The sequence below is a fragment of the Ictidomys tridecemlineatus genome, chromosome 3, assembly GCF_052094955.1.
Source record: "Ictidomys tridecemlineatus isolate mIctTri1 chromosome 3, mIctTri1.hap1, whole genome shotgun sequence".
Taxonomy (NCBI): Eukaryota; Metazoa; Chordata; class Mammalia; order Rodentia; family Sciuridae; genus Ictidomys; species Ictidomys tridecemlineatus.
The window spans coordinates 69,738,952-69,755,315 of record NC_135479.1 but is presented as its reverse complement, the minus strand read 5'-3'; the positions used below and the strand labels follow the sequence as shown (position 1 = coordinate 69,755,315).

The 16,364-nt window shown below is 46.5% G+C and overlaps 1 pseudogene across 1 annotated transcript; it reads right to left on the bottom strand.

Moving 5' to 3' along the window:
- Nucleotides 1–283: 283 nt before the first annotated feature.
- On the bottom strand, nucleotides 284–15,561 carry LOC144376223 (dynein regulatory complex subunit 4-like; annotated as a pseudogene). The gene is made up of 10 exons (XR_013436462.1): nucleotides 15,462–15,561; nucleotides 11,634–11,831; nucleotides 11,036–11,240; nucleotides 8,791–8,845; nucleotides 7,793–8,133; nucleotides 7,014–7,217; nucleotides 6,606–6,692; nucleotides 3,678–3,887; nucleotides 1,701–1,766; nucleotides 284–554 (listed from the first exon to the last, which is right to left on the bottom strand). The product of XR_013436462.1 is annotated as a dynein regulatory complex subunit 4-like (transcript).
- Between the last annotated feature and the right edge of the window lie 803 nt (nucleotides 15,562–16,364).

Here is a 16,364-nt window from a genome sequence, read left to right as displayed (position 1 = left end):
CATCTTTAGAGCTACTTCCAGTGGGCAGCTGTGAATCACTCAGGTCTCTAATGACAGCGCTGCATCTGCAGAACTGCTCCCATCTTTGGGACAGGAGCAATTTATGGGTGGCTAGATCTCTGCCACCTTGGTCCCCAGGTGAACAAGGGGGCTGTCAGAGAAAGTGCTGCTGAAGTTGGAGGACTCAGGTGTGGTGTGGCACAAGCTGGACGTACCCCAGGGAAGGAGATCCTCCTGCAGGTGGTTCTCCCCTACAGAGCCCAGCAAAAAGACACAAAGGAAATGTGGAAAATTTTTCATTCACTGATGATAATCTAAAATTTAAAAACTTACTGCCTGGAAAGAGGGGGTCACCTAGGGAGTGTCCCTAATCAGTTCTGTGGGCTGCAGCCCCAAGCATGTAGCTAGGTTGGGGTACCCACAAGTCCTGCAGGGCCCTGACCCAGCGTCTGCCCAATCACCGCTGTCTCCAGAGGCTTGAAGCCCACATTGTCTAGAGGGATTCCAAAGGCCGGCAGCTTTGCCTCGTATGTGCGCAGGAGGTCATTATGAGCCTGTGGGAAGAAGTCAGTGTCAGGGAGGAACAAGGAGTTGACCCACCCAGAGCTGACCCCTACTCCATAGAGGGCAGGGCTAGCATCTGTTAGTGGTCACTTTAGGCCAGCCCCATGCTAACACAGCTGCAGCTGTGTTAACACACGAAGGTATGCTGAGGAAAAGGGAGGAACTCAGCAGAACTGTGGCCTGAGTGTGCCCCCCAGCTCCTCAGCAAGCATGTCTCAGTGAGGGCCACTGTTCCCTCCTACCCTTGTCAATGGCCTCTATTCTCTGCTCCCATGGGCACAGCACCCTGCATCTCCTAGGAACTCTGCATCTTCACCAGGGACAGGGCCTGCCTGGAGAAGAGTCCTGGTCACCCCTGATCTGTCCCAAGAGACAAGGCCTGGGAAACAATACTGGTGGGCCTAACACAGCTACCATGCCAGAGGTCCCTGCTTCCAACTGTAGAAAACGCACATTTTTAGAAGGGTTCATATTTCACTGGGTGGTTGTAAAAGCTCAATGAATTGATATGTGTGAAATGCTTCAGGCCTGGCCTGACTCCGCAAATGCTCAAAAGGGCAGCTGTCCTCACTATGGCTCAGAAATGACTCCAGTGTGGGCAAAGATAGGCTCTAGAGAGAACTGGGGTGTAGACCCTTGAGGTTCACAGCAAATGGCCCTAGCTCTGCACAGACAAATACCAGCATGTGCAGAAAAAGCAGGCAAGGGGCTGGGAGGGTCAGGAAACCAGGATCATGTGGGTACCATGGAACCTGGGAACTGTGGAGGACAATGCCTGCACCCAGGGGTCTTAAAAGAAACAGGATGACAGAAACATCTGGACATGTCCCCAAACAACAGAACCAAGAAGTGATATCCACCTCTCAGAGTTAAGGGTATAACTGAGTTGCAACGGTGGGGCAGCTGCTCTTGGTGAATTCCTCTGCAGACAGAGCAGTCAGCTCAGTCCTAGGCAGGTACAGATGACCTCGTGCCGTGTCTGCCCCTCACATGGGGATGGTCCACTAGCCTCATCAAATGACATGTGAATGGGAAATGGATGGGTCCTCAGAGATGGTCAGCAGTCACACTGTCTACAGGCTGAAGCCAGATGCCAGGTCATAGCCAAGGGAGGAGGCAGGGAGGCAGGTGCATACCTTACAGACTTGGGCCAGCTCATACTGCAGGTCCTTGATGGTACTATTCTTTGACTCCAGAACATCCTGAGGACAGAGGCAGAGGTGAATTTAGGACAGGTCTTTTGGCCAAGGTGAAGGAGGTGGATGATGGTCTGGGAGTTCCCTTGGGGGTCCCAAGAAGCTCAGGGAATAAAGTCCTGGCTCAATATATGTATGCATCTAGACAAGGGTATATCAGCAGGAGAAGGTCCCCAAGGGTTGAGAGAAAACAGAATGGGAGGCAGGGGAGAACCGGAGTATGTCCCGGTGCCATCCACACCCCATGGAGAAACTGTCTTGATGGTAAGTAATAAACATGGATCTCACTTTGCAACAGCCTGGCACTGTTTTAAACTTCTTGAATCATGTGGATTATTCAATTTTTAAACACAAAGAGTAGTTGTGTAACTTTTAAAACCTTAAGTGTTGAACCAAAAATAATGGGCCCAGAACTGCAGGGCCCAAGCCCCTTGGGATGCTCCCACCTGAGGAGTGCTGTAAGGTGCCAGACTAAGAGTTATACCTAGCCTGGCTCAGAGAAGCTCCCCAAACCCTCTCTCGCCTCTCTTAAGAGAGATCCTATGGGCACAGCTGTCACTTCACTGCAAGGCTACTTGCCTATAAATTGGGATAAGAATAACCAGGGAAAACAAGAGCTAACCCACATTTAGTACCAACTGTAACCCACAGTTAGTATTCACCTGATGGTGGTGGACAGGACTGATTCTTATCATTGCCATCTCAGGCTTACCCATCCACAGAGGTGGAACTGTCCCTCTTCTGTGTCCAAACAGCAGGACTTCACTTCTCACACCTACCCATGTTGCAGGTGAGCCTCCAATCCCAGAGACAGGTTATTGCCAGTCCCAACATGGCCCCTCCACTCCTGTGTTGTTACACCACCCCAGGCCCAAGATCTGGCCTATCCCAGTATCATGGTCCCACAGGTACAACCAGGGCCCTGCTGCTCTCCTGTAAACACTCGGTCTCCCTGTCCAGAAACATAGCCTGTCACCTTGGACCCTCCCAGCCCCTTCCAAATCAGGATAAGTCCTGTGGAGCTGGTCTTTAGTAGCTCTTGGATCTCTGTTCCTTGTCTTGCACTGACATTATCTGCTATCTCTGGCCATGCATTCCCCATCTGAGGCAGAGGGGGCTCTCTGTGATCAGGCCTCTGTGCCCAGAACAGAGTTGTGGTTCCTGACCAACCCTACACTGACAGCTGACAGCCTGCAGTTGCCCTTAGTCCTGGGTTTCCAACAAACCCTGGGTGTTCTGGGTCTCCTGCTCCCTAGGCAGCTTGGGGTGCTCAGTGTGAGGCCTAGTACTGCATGCAGCTTCAGGTCAGGATGGGAGGGGGGACAGGCAGTGAAGCAAACCAGGATGGAGTGTCATAAATAGAGATGAGGTGCCTAGACACAAAGCTAATTCTTTGGGCCTAGAGTTTTAAACTGTGATGAGCCATCATAGAAGAGCTGCCTATAGTACAGGCACATGGGTGCTGAGCTTGGCTTTTCCACTCCCAGGCTGTCCCCAGGCCTGTCTCTGAGTCCACTGTCAAGTGACTGAGGGACTCAGTCCTGCAGATTCCCAGAGCAGCTTTTCTGTTTCTAGAATATCCTCAGTTCTACTTGGTGCATCATGATGAGCCACAGGAGAACTGGAATGGCAAGGCTCAGAAGTTATGAGGTGCCATGCGGTTAAGGAGGGTCAAGCAAGACCCAACAGCAACACAAGCAAAACCCCTCAAAGGAAACTGTAGGCCCATGCAGGCCTGAGGCACAGACGCCTGCAGGAAACCCGCCCCGCCACCCCTCCCCGTGGGTAATTGAGGTTGCCTCTGGCTAAGGAGGCACAGCGCAAGACCCAAGGGTCCCACCACAGGAGACTAGGATGCCCACTGTAGGTAAGAGTTGGGGCAGCCACCAGCCCTGCCCCTGGAGCCCCTGGGCCTACCTCAAGTTTGCGGGACACGAGTGTCAATGCTGCAGGGTCCAGGTTGGAGGCCACCAGCACCTCATTGAACTGCACCTCCCTCTTCTCCATGGCAGCATTCAGTGTCTGCAGCTTGCGTTCCAGCACCAGGCTCTTGAAGCCTGTCTTCTGCTGCACCTCCTGGATGGCTGCTGTGAACTTCTAGTAGAGCTCATCCCGCTCTTGCTGTACCTGCAAGGAGACTGGGGTGAGCAACAAAGTCCCCCACTGGGACATTTCACTGGGGAGAAGCCACCTCCTACCCTGCCCCTTTGTGGAGCACACTGTTACTACAAAAGGTCATTTACACTGGTGACCACACCTAGAATACATGGTCTATGTGCCATCCACTGCCTAAAACCCCATCTTCTGTGCAGAGTTAAAGGTATGCAACTATCTACACAGAGGAATGCAAGAGAGAAATAGCAGCATGAACCCCCTCAAGAAGCAATGGGGCTGGGCACAGTGGTGCACTGAGGAGGGTGAGGCAGGAGGTTCACAAATTTGAGGCCAGCCTCAGCAGCTTAACAGGACTCTGTCTCAAAATATAAAAATAAAAAGTGTTAGGGATGTGCCTCAGTGGTAGAGCACCCTGAGTTTAATCCCTAGGACTGCAAAAAATAAAGAGTCAAAAAAGGGGAAGGAGGGGGAAGAGAGGGAAGAGGAAGGAGGAGGAGGCAGAAGCAGCAGAAGTAGTGGGGTGTGCTAACAGCAGGAATAGCCCCACCCTAAAATCTGCTCCATAGGTGGGTCAGGCCAAGCTTTGCCTGAGTTAGGGCTATGGGCTCAGAGGAGATGTACCCCTGATTGCCCCCATGTGAAAGCCTGTCCATCTGTAAGCAGGCAATATCTGCAGGAGAGCCCTTGGAGTTTCCTACATATTAACATATTGATTCCTTGCCATCAATATGTCCTACAAGGCAGGTATAAAGCAAGCCCTGCAGCAGCAGTCTGTCAACCAATAAGTAAAAATGTCTCTTCTCCCCTTCTATTTCTTTTTTTTCCCCCCTTTGGTACCAGGAATTGAACCTAAGGTTACTTAAACACTGAGCCACATCACCAGCACTTTTTTTTTTGGTATTTTTTAGTTATTAATGGACCTTCATTTTATTTATTTATTATTATGTGGTGCTGAGGATTGAACCCAGGGCCTCGCACATGCTAGGTGAGCGTTCTACCGCTAAGCCAGAACCCCAGCCCCAGTAAACACATGTTTAACCTTGATTCCCAGAGGCCACTACTGTGATCATTTGGTATGACTCCTTCCAGAATGTTCTCATCACTGTTAGTAAAGGAGGATCATGCTACATCATTGCAACTTTCCACATAGCAGCATACCCTACAGCCTTCCAAGCAGAGAATATCATATCCTCCCCAACTACTGTGCCGAGTCCCATGGATCTGCCTATATTCAATTCCCTGCCAGAAACCTGTGGATCATTAGCTTCTAGATTTTGCCAACAAATATTAATTCCTGCTTCTCTGAGACACTGACTGGCACACATCATGAGCCATATTCATGTGCAAGATGCAACAGAGAACAGGATGCAACCCAGACATGTTTCAGCTCTGTACCTCCCATTAATGCTGGCCACCAAATTCACAGGAAGGAAGAAGGGAATAGCAGGACTCAGACAAGCCTAGGGGTCAAGGGACTGTCTGTGCAGGTCATTGGCTGCCAGTGGCATAGCCCAGTGATCCACACACTGTGAAACCCTCAGCACCTCTGAAGGTGAACTAAGATCTGACACAGATGCGAGGCTCCTGAGAGGTCTGCTATGGGGAGATGGGGCCAATTCATCATTGGTCTGCATCTGTGAACTCTCTGGTGACTATGGCTTATGATGAAATGCTGAGCTATGTGAGCCACAGACTCAGCATAAGGGTCCTGTGATGCAGGGTGATCCTTGGCCAGAAGTTCAAACCACAGAGGCAGGAAGTAACATTGCAAGAGACATCAGACCTGCACTATCCATGAGAAGTGTCTGCCCAATCCTATCAGCAAAGGAGGAAGTTCATCAGCTCTAGAGTAGGCAGGAAGTGGCCCTCAGGCAGTGCTGTCAGGAGTATCACCCAGAGCAGCCCTCTTAGTGACTCATCAGCATTCTAGCACAGACCCCTCTGACCCAGCACTCCACTGCAAGGACTTATCACACGGCGCAGAATGAAATGGAAAGGGTAATTGCAACAACAATGTAGTAAGAACAAAGGACTGGAAACAAAGAACAGCTCCTCAAGGGGAACTATAACTAGCAGATGCAGCTGTCACAAAGAATGAGGCTGCTGTGTGTGTGCAGCCTGGACAAACCGTGAGATTAAAATGCAGGTTGCTGTTGACATGCTCCCACTTTGTAAACCACAGAGCCACATCTATGCTAACGGATGCAGGAAGAAGCCTGGAAGGTGGCTCACAAAACCATCAGCTCTTATGGGGACAACACTGAGCAGCTGGTTCACTTACCCTCAGGATCCCAGTATTTCTGAACAACAAGCGTGTAACAGGCTAATGCTCAGAAACACACTCATGCAGTGGGAAACAGCTGCTGCCTGGGCCAGGCCGCCTCCATGTACTGCAAAGTCAGCTTCTGAAGGGACAGGGAGGCACTTCCCTTGAGGTCCCAGGCCTTGTACAATGCCAGGATGGCTTTTTGTTTTTCTTTTTGTATTCTGTGATCCTGGAGATGATTGAGCTACATCCCCAGCCCTTCTTATTTTTATTCTTACACAGTCTCACTAAGCTGTCCAGGCTAACCTGAACCTGTTTCAGCCACCTCCAGAGTTGCAGACAAGTGTCACACACCAACACCACCATAGTCTTTTGACTCATAAAAGCTGAGTGGACTGAGAAGTAGCCAAGAGAATCTCTAGCTCCCAGTCCCAGAGACAGCCAGGGCCTCAAGGCTCACCAACCTTGATGAACCGCTGCTCCAGCACCTCATGCTCCCACTGCAGGTCTTTCAGCTCTTTCTCAGTAACCTTCAAACGTGCTGTTGTGCTCTAGAGAGAATACAGGGAGTGGGGACAGAAAGCATTCAGATTCACAAGTATCCATGTACCACAAGCTTCTGGAAGACAGCAAGGCCAGAAATAATCTCCAGGAACAATTAGCTGGAAAACTTCCAACAGCCGGGCCCCACCTACGCTGGCTGGTAGGATAGTGGAAGACTAGGGCCTCATCTCCCTTAGCACCCTCAATGGAAGTAAAGAGTCCAGTCTCCCTTTCCCTTCCCGCCTTCAGGAGATGCCCCCAGATGTGCCCACTTTCCTGAGGCCAGGAATGCATGTGCCAAAGAGGGAGAAACTCAGCAGGGAACTCACCACCAGGATCTGCTTGTCCCTCTCATACTTCCCAAGCTTCCTTTGCATCTCGTTCATCTCCTCCCGTGCCTTTTGCAGAGGGTCTGCCAGACACCTGTTCTGCATAGACACCTCTGCCATTTCCCTCTCCAGGTGTTCTTCCTTCTTCCACATGTCCTCCATCTGCTCCTATGGGCTCAGGTGCAGGTGAAGGAGGGGCTCAGCCTGTGGAGCATAGATTGAGTGCTCTCCTGACCACACATGTCCTTCCAGCATCACATACGCTGGGGACTTAGGCTTGCTTTGTGTATAAACTGTATTTTGCAAAGTCTAAACTTATTCTGAATTTTCTAGGAATGCAGCTTCCATACAAAATGAGAGCCTGCACTTTGTTCAGGACTCCACCAGGGCTGCTCTTCACCATGGAAACCCTGCCACTGTCAGCATCTGAGGGACCATGACAACTGCCCACTCTGGCCACACTGCAGCCATGGCATGGTGCCTGGGTGTTGATGTGTCAGGATACCCTGTTACTGCTTCACAGCAGTTAGGGAAACTGGAATTTTGTTTGTTTATTTGTGGTGCTGGCGATTGAACCCAGGGGTGCTCCACCACTGCACTACATCCCCAGCACTTTTTATTTTTTATTTTGATACAGGATCTTGCTAAATTGTCCAGGCTGGCCTCAAAATTGTGATCTTCCTGCTTTAGTCTCGCAAGTAGCTAGGATTATAGGCATGCACCACCACACCTGGCCTGCTTATTCTCAATTATGGGTGGAGATAAGTTACATTACTTACATATTTCAATTGAGGGTAGCAGAGGGGCTCTGTCCAGTGCATTTACAGAAAGGGGTGTAGGGTCCAGGGGACTGTGAGAGCTGGAGTCTGCAGCCCACAACAAGGACAGGCAATGAGTCCAACCCAGGTGAGCACTTTGAGGGAGTTGATGAGGGCCAGGTTGTTGAGTGTGATATCGTTGTAGTAGTTCTTGATGTCAGTGAAGGCCTCCTCATGACGCCGCATCGGTGTGTTGATCTGGCTGTTCTTCCTCTCCTCCACCTCGTGGATCTCAGTCTTTCTCCGCAGGTCAAGCTCATCCCTTAGCACCTTCATCTTTTTATCATACTTGGCCTCAATTTCTGAAAGGAAGCAGTACATATAGCAGCTTAACAAAGCAAAAACAAGTGCCGTGTGGCTGCAAGAATAGATGAAACCTGAAAATAGGGCCCCAGAACTGCCATGATGGTCAGAACAAAGGTTGTGCAAACAAGCTCTGCCAAAGAACAGGAAAGGCTTAGGTGAGTTTTCCTGCTAGGGCTCAAGGGGACACACTCAGCGCAAGGGCCACTGTTGGCCCTCCTTTTCTAGTGACAGGCATATCAATGCCTGCACTGGGGCTCCCAACACTGTCAGCTGACCCCAATGGGCATTCAACACCTAGCCACAGACTACAGGGCTTACTCAGTAAACCTCATGGACTTCTGAAATCTGAGGCTTCTAGGTCAGAAGACTATTTGAAAAATGCTGCCCACAAGACTGAATAACTCGTGCCTGCTGTTAACTACTGATTTTAGACAGGAGTGGGGAAGTGTGAGGTATCCACAGCCTCCCAAACTCACACAGAAATAGTTGTTCTGGGATTCTGAGTGGGTCCATTCTCTCCCTGTGTGTGTGTGTGGGGGGGCTATTTTAATCTGCTTATCATGCTCTGAATTAACAAGCTCTGGAGGCAAATTACTTTCTGATGAAGGTAGGTCTCTGACACCATCTTACCAATGTGCATATTAGGAACTGACCTCGAACTTGCCTCTCAAAGTCATTCCGCATCTTGGTGATCTCCTCAGCATGTTTCTGCCAGGTGAAGAATAGCAAGTTACTAGACAGTGAAGCAGAGAGGGGTGCATACCCTTCAGGCCAACCCTGTTCCTCCCCCCTGAGAAAAGATCAGCTCAGTAAACCCCATGCTGCTCATGCTACTGGTTTCTGGGTTCCCCTCCCCTCTAAGTTCATGGAATCTGCCCAGAATAACATGGTTTTGGTAATCTCCACATTTCATAAGTCATCTTCCTGAGCAAGATCACCTCTGAGCCTGGAAGATATAACAGATCTGAGTACTGGACAGCTTGGTTTCCTCCTGGTGCCTTCCCATAGGCTGGAGAACAGCCACTTCTACACAGAGCTACAGCTCTTTCCAGGAGCCTCAAATAGCTCCTGCAAACCCACCTCACTGTTGCTCAGAGCAACATTCAAAAATTATTTTCATAAACAATTATTATGCCAGGCACAGAGGCACACACCTATAATCCCAGTGACTCAGGAGGTTAAGGTAGGACAATCACAAGTTCAAGGCTATCCTGAGCAACTTAGTGAGACCCTGTCTTGAAAGAAAAAAAAATCTTTAAAAAGGTCTGGGATGTAGTTCAATGGTACAGCATCCCTGGATTCAATTACTAGTATTGAAATAAATAAATAAATATTTTAAAGCATCTTTTTTTTAAAGAGAGAGAAAGAGAGAGAGAGAGAAGAGAGAGAGAGAGAGAGAGAGAGAGAGAGAGAGAGAGAGAGAGAATTTTTAATATTTACTTTTTTTTTTTTTTTTAGTTTTTGGCGGATACAACATCTTTGTTGGTATATGGTGCTGAGGATTGAACCCAGGCCGCACTCATGCCAGGCGAGTGTGCTACCACTTTAGCCACATCCCCAGCCCATAAATAAATATTCTTTAAAAACAATTTATTATATAGTACAATTTTTAATTACAAACTTAAATTATTTTTAAGGCAGTATTTTTACACGAAGGAGCATTCTGAACACGTAACACATACCCACACTTCAGGTTAAGCACACAGCCTCATACCACTGACATGATCTGAAACCAGCCACTCTGTGGTTCTCAGGAAAGACCATGCAATTCTGGAGGCCCTCAGTACCCCATGCTTTGCTGCAGTCTGCAATGCCACTGAGTTACATCCTACAGTGGAAGCTGGGCTGCTTCCAGCATGAGGCAGATGTGTTAAGAAGGCCCCTCTACCCAGCACACAGAAGAACCTCTGAAAACTAAAGTCAGACACATCCTTCCTCTCCTAAATTCTCAGAGGGCTCCCTACTGACCTGTACTAAAGCCTCCATCCTCACCAGGGCTTTCCAGGCTAACAAGCTCTGATCATCCCTCCAGCCTTTCTACTCCTTGCTCCTCTAGTCTCTGGGTCTTCCCTCTGGCCCATCCCTTCTCTAGGATGGAATTCCCCCAGCCCAGACATCTAACTCCTTCCAGCCTTTACCCAAATGTTACCTTCTCAATGAGGTAATGCTAGAACTCTTATAAAAACTGCAGCCTCCCTGTAACTCTAGCTCCCTGCACTCACCCCACTTTGCTCTTCCTATAATGTTCACCCCTAACAGCTTTGCTGTATGCACTTGGCACATTTATTTTGTCTTCTATCCTATGTGTTGACTCTCTCTTTCCTGAACATTTAGCCCTACTTGGGAAGGCATTCTGACAGAGATCGTGATCAGGGCCTGACACCTAATGGACACTCAGCAAATGAATTTCAGTCTCTACCTGGAAACCCCAAGAGTCAAAGGCCAGTAGTTACTGAAGAACTGCTGCCCAGGATATCTTACATGTTGATTTTTCTTTTTCTTTTCTGTTTTTATTTTATTTTATTTTTTTCAGACTGGAGATTGCAACCAGGAATGCTCTACCATTAATGTACATCCCTAGTCCTTTTTATTTATTTATTTACTTTTATTTTGAGGGTGTCACTAAGTTGCCCAGATTGGCCTTGAACTTGAGATCTTCCTACCCCAGTCTCCCCAGTCACTGGATCACAGGCATATAAGGGTTGGTTCTCTAAAGCAGCCAATACTGTTCCCTTTGTGTCAGAGATTAGCAGTACTAGGATTAGATCCTGAGCTGGATTTTACATTGGAGAAGACAAACTGTTGACTGGGCTTAAGACAGCAATCTGCACTCAGCCCTGAAATATGGTTTGTTGGGCTGCATTCTTTTTCACTCTGGTGCCCACTCCTCATACCTACCAGCCTCAGGTTCTTCACACCACCTCATTGGCCAGTTCCTGCTCCTTCAACTCCACCTTCAATGTCCTCATGTCCTTGCGCAGAGCACCCTCTTGCGAGGGTGCTCCTTCTGAGCCAGCTTCATGACCACAGTGCCCTCAGCTTTCATCTCTGTCAGGTTGTTCTGGTGCTCATACAGCGGGTGCTTCACCTTCTGCTTGTACACCTATGGGATGGGGGAGGCCATCTGCTCACTCGTGCTCTGAGGCACAGAACAGGACACCACCTCAGCCAGTGGTGAGACACCTGCCAGCTCACATGGGGCTGAGAGGGAGCACCAACTGCAAGGAGGTCAACCTTCCCCAGAGCTTGTGCTCCTTCCACACTATGGAGGCTGGGATTCAAACACAGGCTCTGCAGAGCCTCTCCTGCCACTGGAGGGATGGAGCTTCTTTCCCTTCAAGTGAAGCTCTTTTAGGAAAAAGACACCTTCAGGTTTCCAGTATAAAAAAGTTAGATCCCAAAGCCAAGGGGAAAAAGTCCCCACCCCACCACCTAGTTCAGCTGCTCTGTTGCTGCAAGTGAGCCCAATGGGCACAGGCAGGCCAGCCTTACTCACTTTGATCTCCACCTGGTGCCTCTCCTCAGCTTCCTCCATCTCCCGGTCTTTGTTTAGAAGCTCAGCCTTCTTCTCCTCCAGTTGCCTCCGTGTGATCTCCCAGAATGTGTGGATCTTATCGCGCTCCAGCTGGAAGTAGTTGCGCTCTTCCCGCTCATGGTCCTGCTCCTCACGGATACGGTTGACATGCTCTTCCACCTGACCAGGCACACACCCACAGCAGAGGCAGGTGTATGAAGAAGGTCAAGAAAGAAAGAGGAAGGGGCCGCTTACCAAAATAATAAGCACTAACAGTAAAAGTTAAACCATGATGTTAGGGGCTATCAGGACAGGGTACATCCGGTACATGGCAAAAGTTTCTCAAATTTGGTCAGTATTCACAGAATAATTCTATTTTTACAGCAGTTCCTGGGAATTTATACTAAAGAAATTTCTGAAAAGAAACATAAAAGCTTTTTGCTCAAAGATATTAGCCTTGCCATTATTAGAACTACAAAAATATTAAAAAGAAAATGAGATAGGACAATTTTACACAAAATACATATGAAAATAATATAGCAGCATGTAAACATGTCTAGAAAATGAAAAAACTTCACCATTAAAGACACAGTGTTAAGCAGAAATACACAAAACCAGTAGATTTCTAACACTCAACAGGTTTTGGCCCAGAGCCAATCACAAATCAGCAAATAGGTTAAGGAGAAAAGCAGGTCAGGCTTACAGGTTTCTTGGGATCTCATTTCTCTTGAGAACTGGTTATCTTTGAGCACAACCCCAGGCTACTTATTGTACATTTTTTTCCTCTCCCAAAACACAGGGAAAGCACATTTCTTACTTCAAGAGAGCCAACCAGGGGCCTCTGAGGTGAAGACACTGGGCAGGAGTCTGGGACCCCAAGAGGAAGTAAGGCATCACAGATTCTGACTCAGCAAAATACCAAATGTCTTCCATCACAGTCCATTAGTGTTACTCAAACAGCCGAAACCAATCTGCTCTGTTGGGCTCATATGGTGCTAGATTTTGCCATCACTCAATATTTAGATTTCTTGTAAATATCCAATTTCAAGCTTCTCTTGAAAAACCAGAAAACAAAGAGCAATGAAGTCTAATGCCTCAAGGAAACCACCCAGTGAAGTGACTACAGATGCTCTCTGCCAGGGGAGGGCACAATTCTCCAGATCACCCCAGTCTCTACCATCCTGCTTGACCCTGCAGGCTTCTGTGCTCAAGTGTTCAGTATACATGGCCAGCCCGCTCTCTGCAGACCATCCAGTTAGGACCAGTGCTCCATGAAAGTTCCACTTCTACAGGGAGGGGCATACACAGGTACAAGAAACAACTTATACATTGGGGCAATACAACATTCAATCCACTCTCCACCCATCACCCCACTGATCCTTCTAAATCACAAGTTGATCCCACCACACCTCTGCTTAAACTGCCAAAGATTTCCTTGCACTTAAAATACAGCACATATCACCACTTCAGCTCACATGACTCTTTATTTTTCAATCTTAAAACTATCAAAAGAATGTAAGGAGCTGGGGATGTGGCTCAAGCGGTAGCGTGCTTGCCTGGCATGCGTGCAGCCTGGGTTCGATCCTCAGCACCATATACAAAGATGTTGTGTCCACCAAAAAAACTAAAAAATAAATATTAAAAAAAGAAAGTAAGGTTTATTAATACTATCACACAGGTTCCCTGTCATACACTCACAGGGCCATCATCTATCAACACAGAGGCCACAGGTCTACCATGATTGCCACATTCTATAGTTGTCAGGAGCCTTTTAAATGAAATTGTCATCACATAATTAAGTTCACTAGCCCTTTACATCAAAATAAACAAGTAACTTAAAATGATTACTAGATGTATGATTAACTCAAAATGAACTCAACATTTATATACAACTATAATGTACCAATAAAATAAAAAAATAATAATTACCACAAAGAAACTATAAAGACTTCACTCCCTCTCCAAACTAAGCACAGGCAATAACAAAAAGTAAGCCCTGACACTGTTACTCCTTATTCAAATGTTTGTCAAAAACGATGAATAAGGGGCTGGGGATGTGGCTCAAGCGGTAGTATGGTGAAGGCGATCCCCCACTCACTGTCTTGACAGGGTCACAGTGAGAAAAAGTGTTGGCAAAGCCGCTCTCCCACTGTCTTGACAGGGTCACAGTGAGGATGAATGCTGGCAAAGCCATGCTGGTTGGTGGGTAACCGAAACCATGAGACCCTTTTTTAAGTAATTGGGACTTTGCATTTTCATGCTTATGTTTCTCACAAGAGGCATGAGTATGTTAAATGCCAAACAAATTAAATTTCAGATGGCTAGAACAAAACAGGTAGTTCATGCCTTGGAGGCTGTTCTAATACCCCTCAGCATATCTAGGACAAAGTAAAAGGCTATTCTTCTATCTTAGTACATTGTGGACAAACCTAATAATGGACAACAATCATCCTCTGAAAGGTCATGAGAACTAGTGCACCTTGACTGAGAAACAAACTCTTTGAGAACTAGTGTACCTTGACTGAGAAACAAAGAAACTCTTTGAGAAAGCAGCTCAACCAGTTTTATAAGAATAAATTTAGGAATTAATTAAAATAGCTTTATAAAACACAGTTTTAGAATAATGTTAGAAATATTATTTTATTTAGATTCTTAAGTTTAGAAATTCTTAAGTCTTTAGTTGTAAAGTTTTCTGATATGTTTTAAGGATGATTCATAAACTTTAGGATATTTTAAATATAAGATTTAAAGGGACTTTTTTAGATGGGAATTTTAGATTAAAAATAAAGTACAAGTGTACTTTAGGTTAATGATTGGTTAGGAGACTTAGAGTCTGGTTACGTAGTTTGGCATTAGTTAATAAGAAAATAACATATCTTGGGAAAAATAGTAAATATTGGGAAAATCGGAAGGTGTAAATTGGTGACGTTTTATTGATGATTCTGTACTTTTGATGATTGTATGGATGGGGGTCATATCCTGGAAGGATGTAGATTGATGTGCCCTCAATCATGGTTAAGGAAATGTCATGTCTTGGCAAAGTTTTAAATTATATAATTAATGACGTATTGTGAATCTATAATGATGAGAAAAATTGTAATAAAAGGGGGACCCAGAGAAAGCTGCTTTAGCTCTCTCTCTGAAGATTGCTCAAACGGAACGACTCCTGTCGCATCTTTTCGCTGACGCCACTCATCCTTCAGGACTCCCTGGACCCACCTGGGGCAGGACCCCAGCATTAATGTGCTCGCCTGGCATGTGCGGGGCGCTAGGTTCAATCCTCAGCACCACATACAAATAAAATAAAGATGTTGTATCTGCTGAAAACTAAAAAATAAATATTAAAAAATTCTCTCTCTCTCTCTCTCTCTCTCTCTAAAAAAAAGACGAATAATTAATAAGATTGAGAAAATGTGATTTTAGGTAAATCATGTTCCTTTCAAAAACTTTCTTTCTGCTATGATGCTTAATGGTAAATAAAGGAGAATGGCATACACGTGCATATTAATAGCTCTATGAACATCAGATGCATAAGAGGGCAAGACTGATTGAGTTAAAAGTTATTTTTTCAGAAAAAATATTTTCTTCCAAATTCCAACCACTCTATTAGAAAGTTCCTTAATGTGGCTATATTTCACTCTTTTAAAATATGTAATGTACCTGCAACTGCAGAGTTGATGGGAATTATGAACAGAAATGAAAGATCCAGATTGAGGAGAGAAGACTGAATCAGTTAGTGATGAAACGCACTCCAAGGTACCTGGAGTGGTATCCACCCCAGCCAGGACTGGACAGCCCAGGCCTGCTCACCTGCTCCTTGGTCATGTCCTCCGGAGCCAGCTCATCGACAATCGGAATGCCTTTGGCTTTGCCTTTCCTCCCTTTCTTCTTGGGTGCCTTTGGCTGAAGAGACAATTAGGTAAGTAAAGGACACTCTAATGGCTTTCCCTTTTTTGCTGGCTCTGATCTGCTCCCATGGGACATTTTAGGAGGAAGTGAATATCTGTTTGGAACTTCTACCCCTAAGGCTCACTCTAACCCCCCTCTCCCCCGCCACAAGAGCACTCAACTGGAACACATCACTCTGCACTGGGTTTTCCCACCATTAACCACACACAACCCTGTCAACACATTTGGATAAGCACAAAGAAGACATCTCCCTTTCCAGAAAAATACATTTTCTCTTTATAAAAGGAATGGAGGAATCTGTTCCAAATCCATTCACTCCATGGTATATGGCAGATTTCACTGATGAGAATGGAAAATTTACTTGAGTCATAAAGGAAGCCCACGATACCACTCTGCCAAAAGTTACCATGTTGCCTAAATGCTTGGTAACCACCCCTTAAAGAAACTGTTAAATAAATGTAGGGAGAAATGACTCCATAGCAATAACTAATCCTGAAAATATAAGGATTCTTTTCTTCAAAATATAAAACTCCTTCAAGGAACACTAACCAAGAACTATTGATCAAAAGGTATCCACTATGGATGATCTGTAAATGGGGTCAGCAGAAGGACTGGTCATGGGGTCATGTTTCATTTTAATAGCTTTTACAAGGCTGAGAGAGGTAGCTTCTACCCCCATTCATTTCATGCGTGCCATTCAAACAGATACAATTTTCCAAGCCCTATCCTTCTTCCAACGCTCCTGTTTATGCTTTCACGTTATGATAACCAGTTTTACATAAAAATCTTAGAAAAACAGTTGGA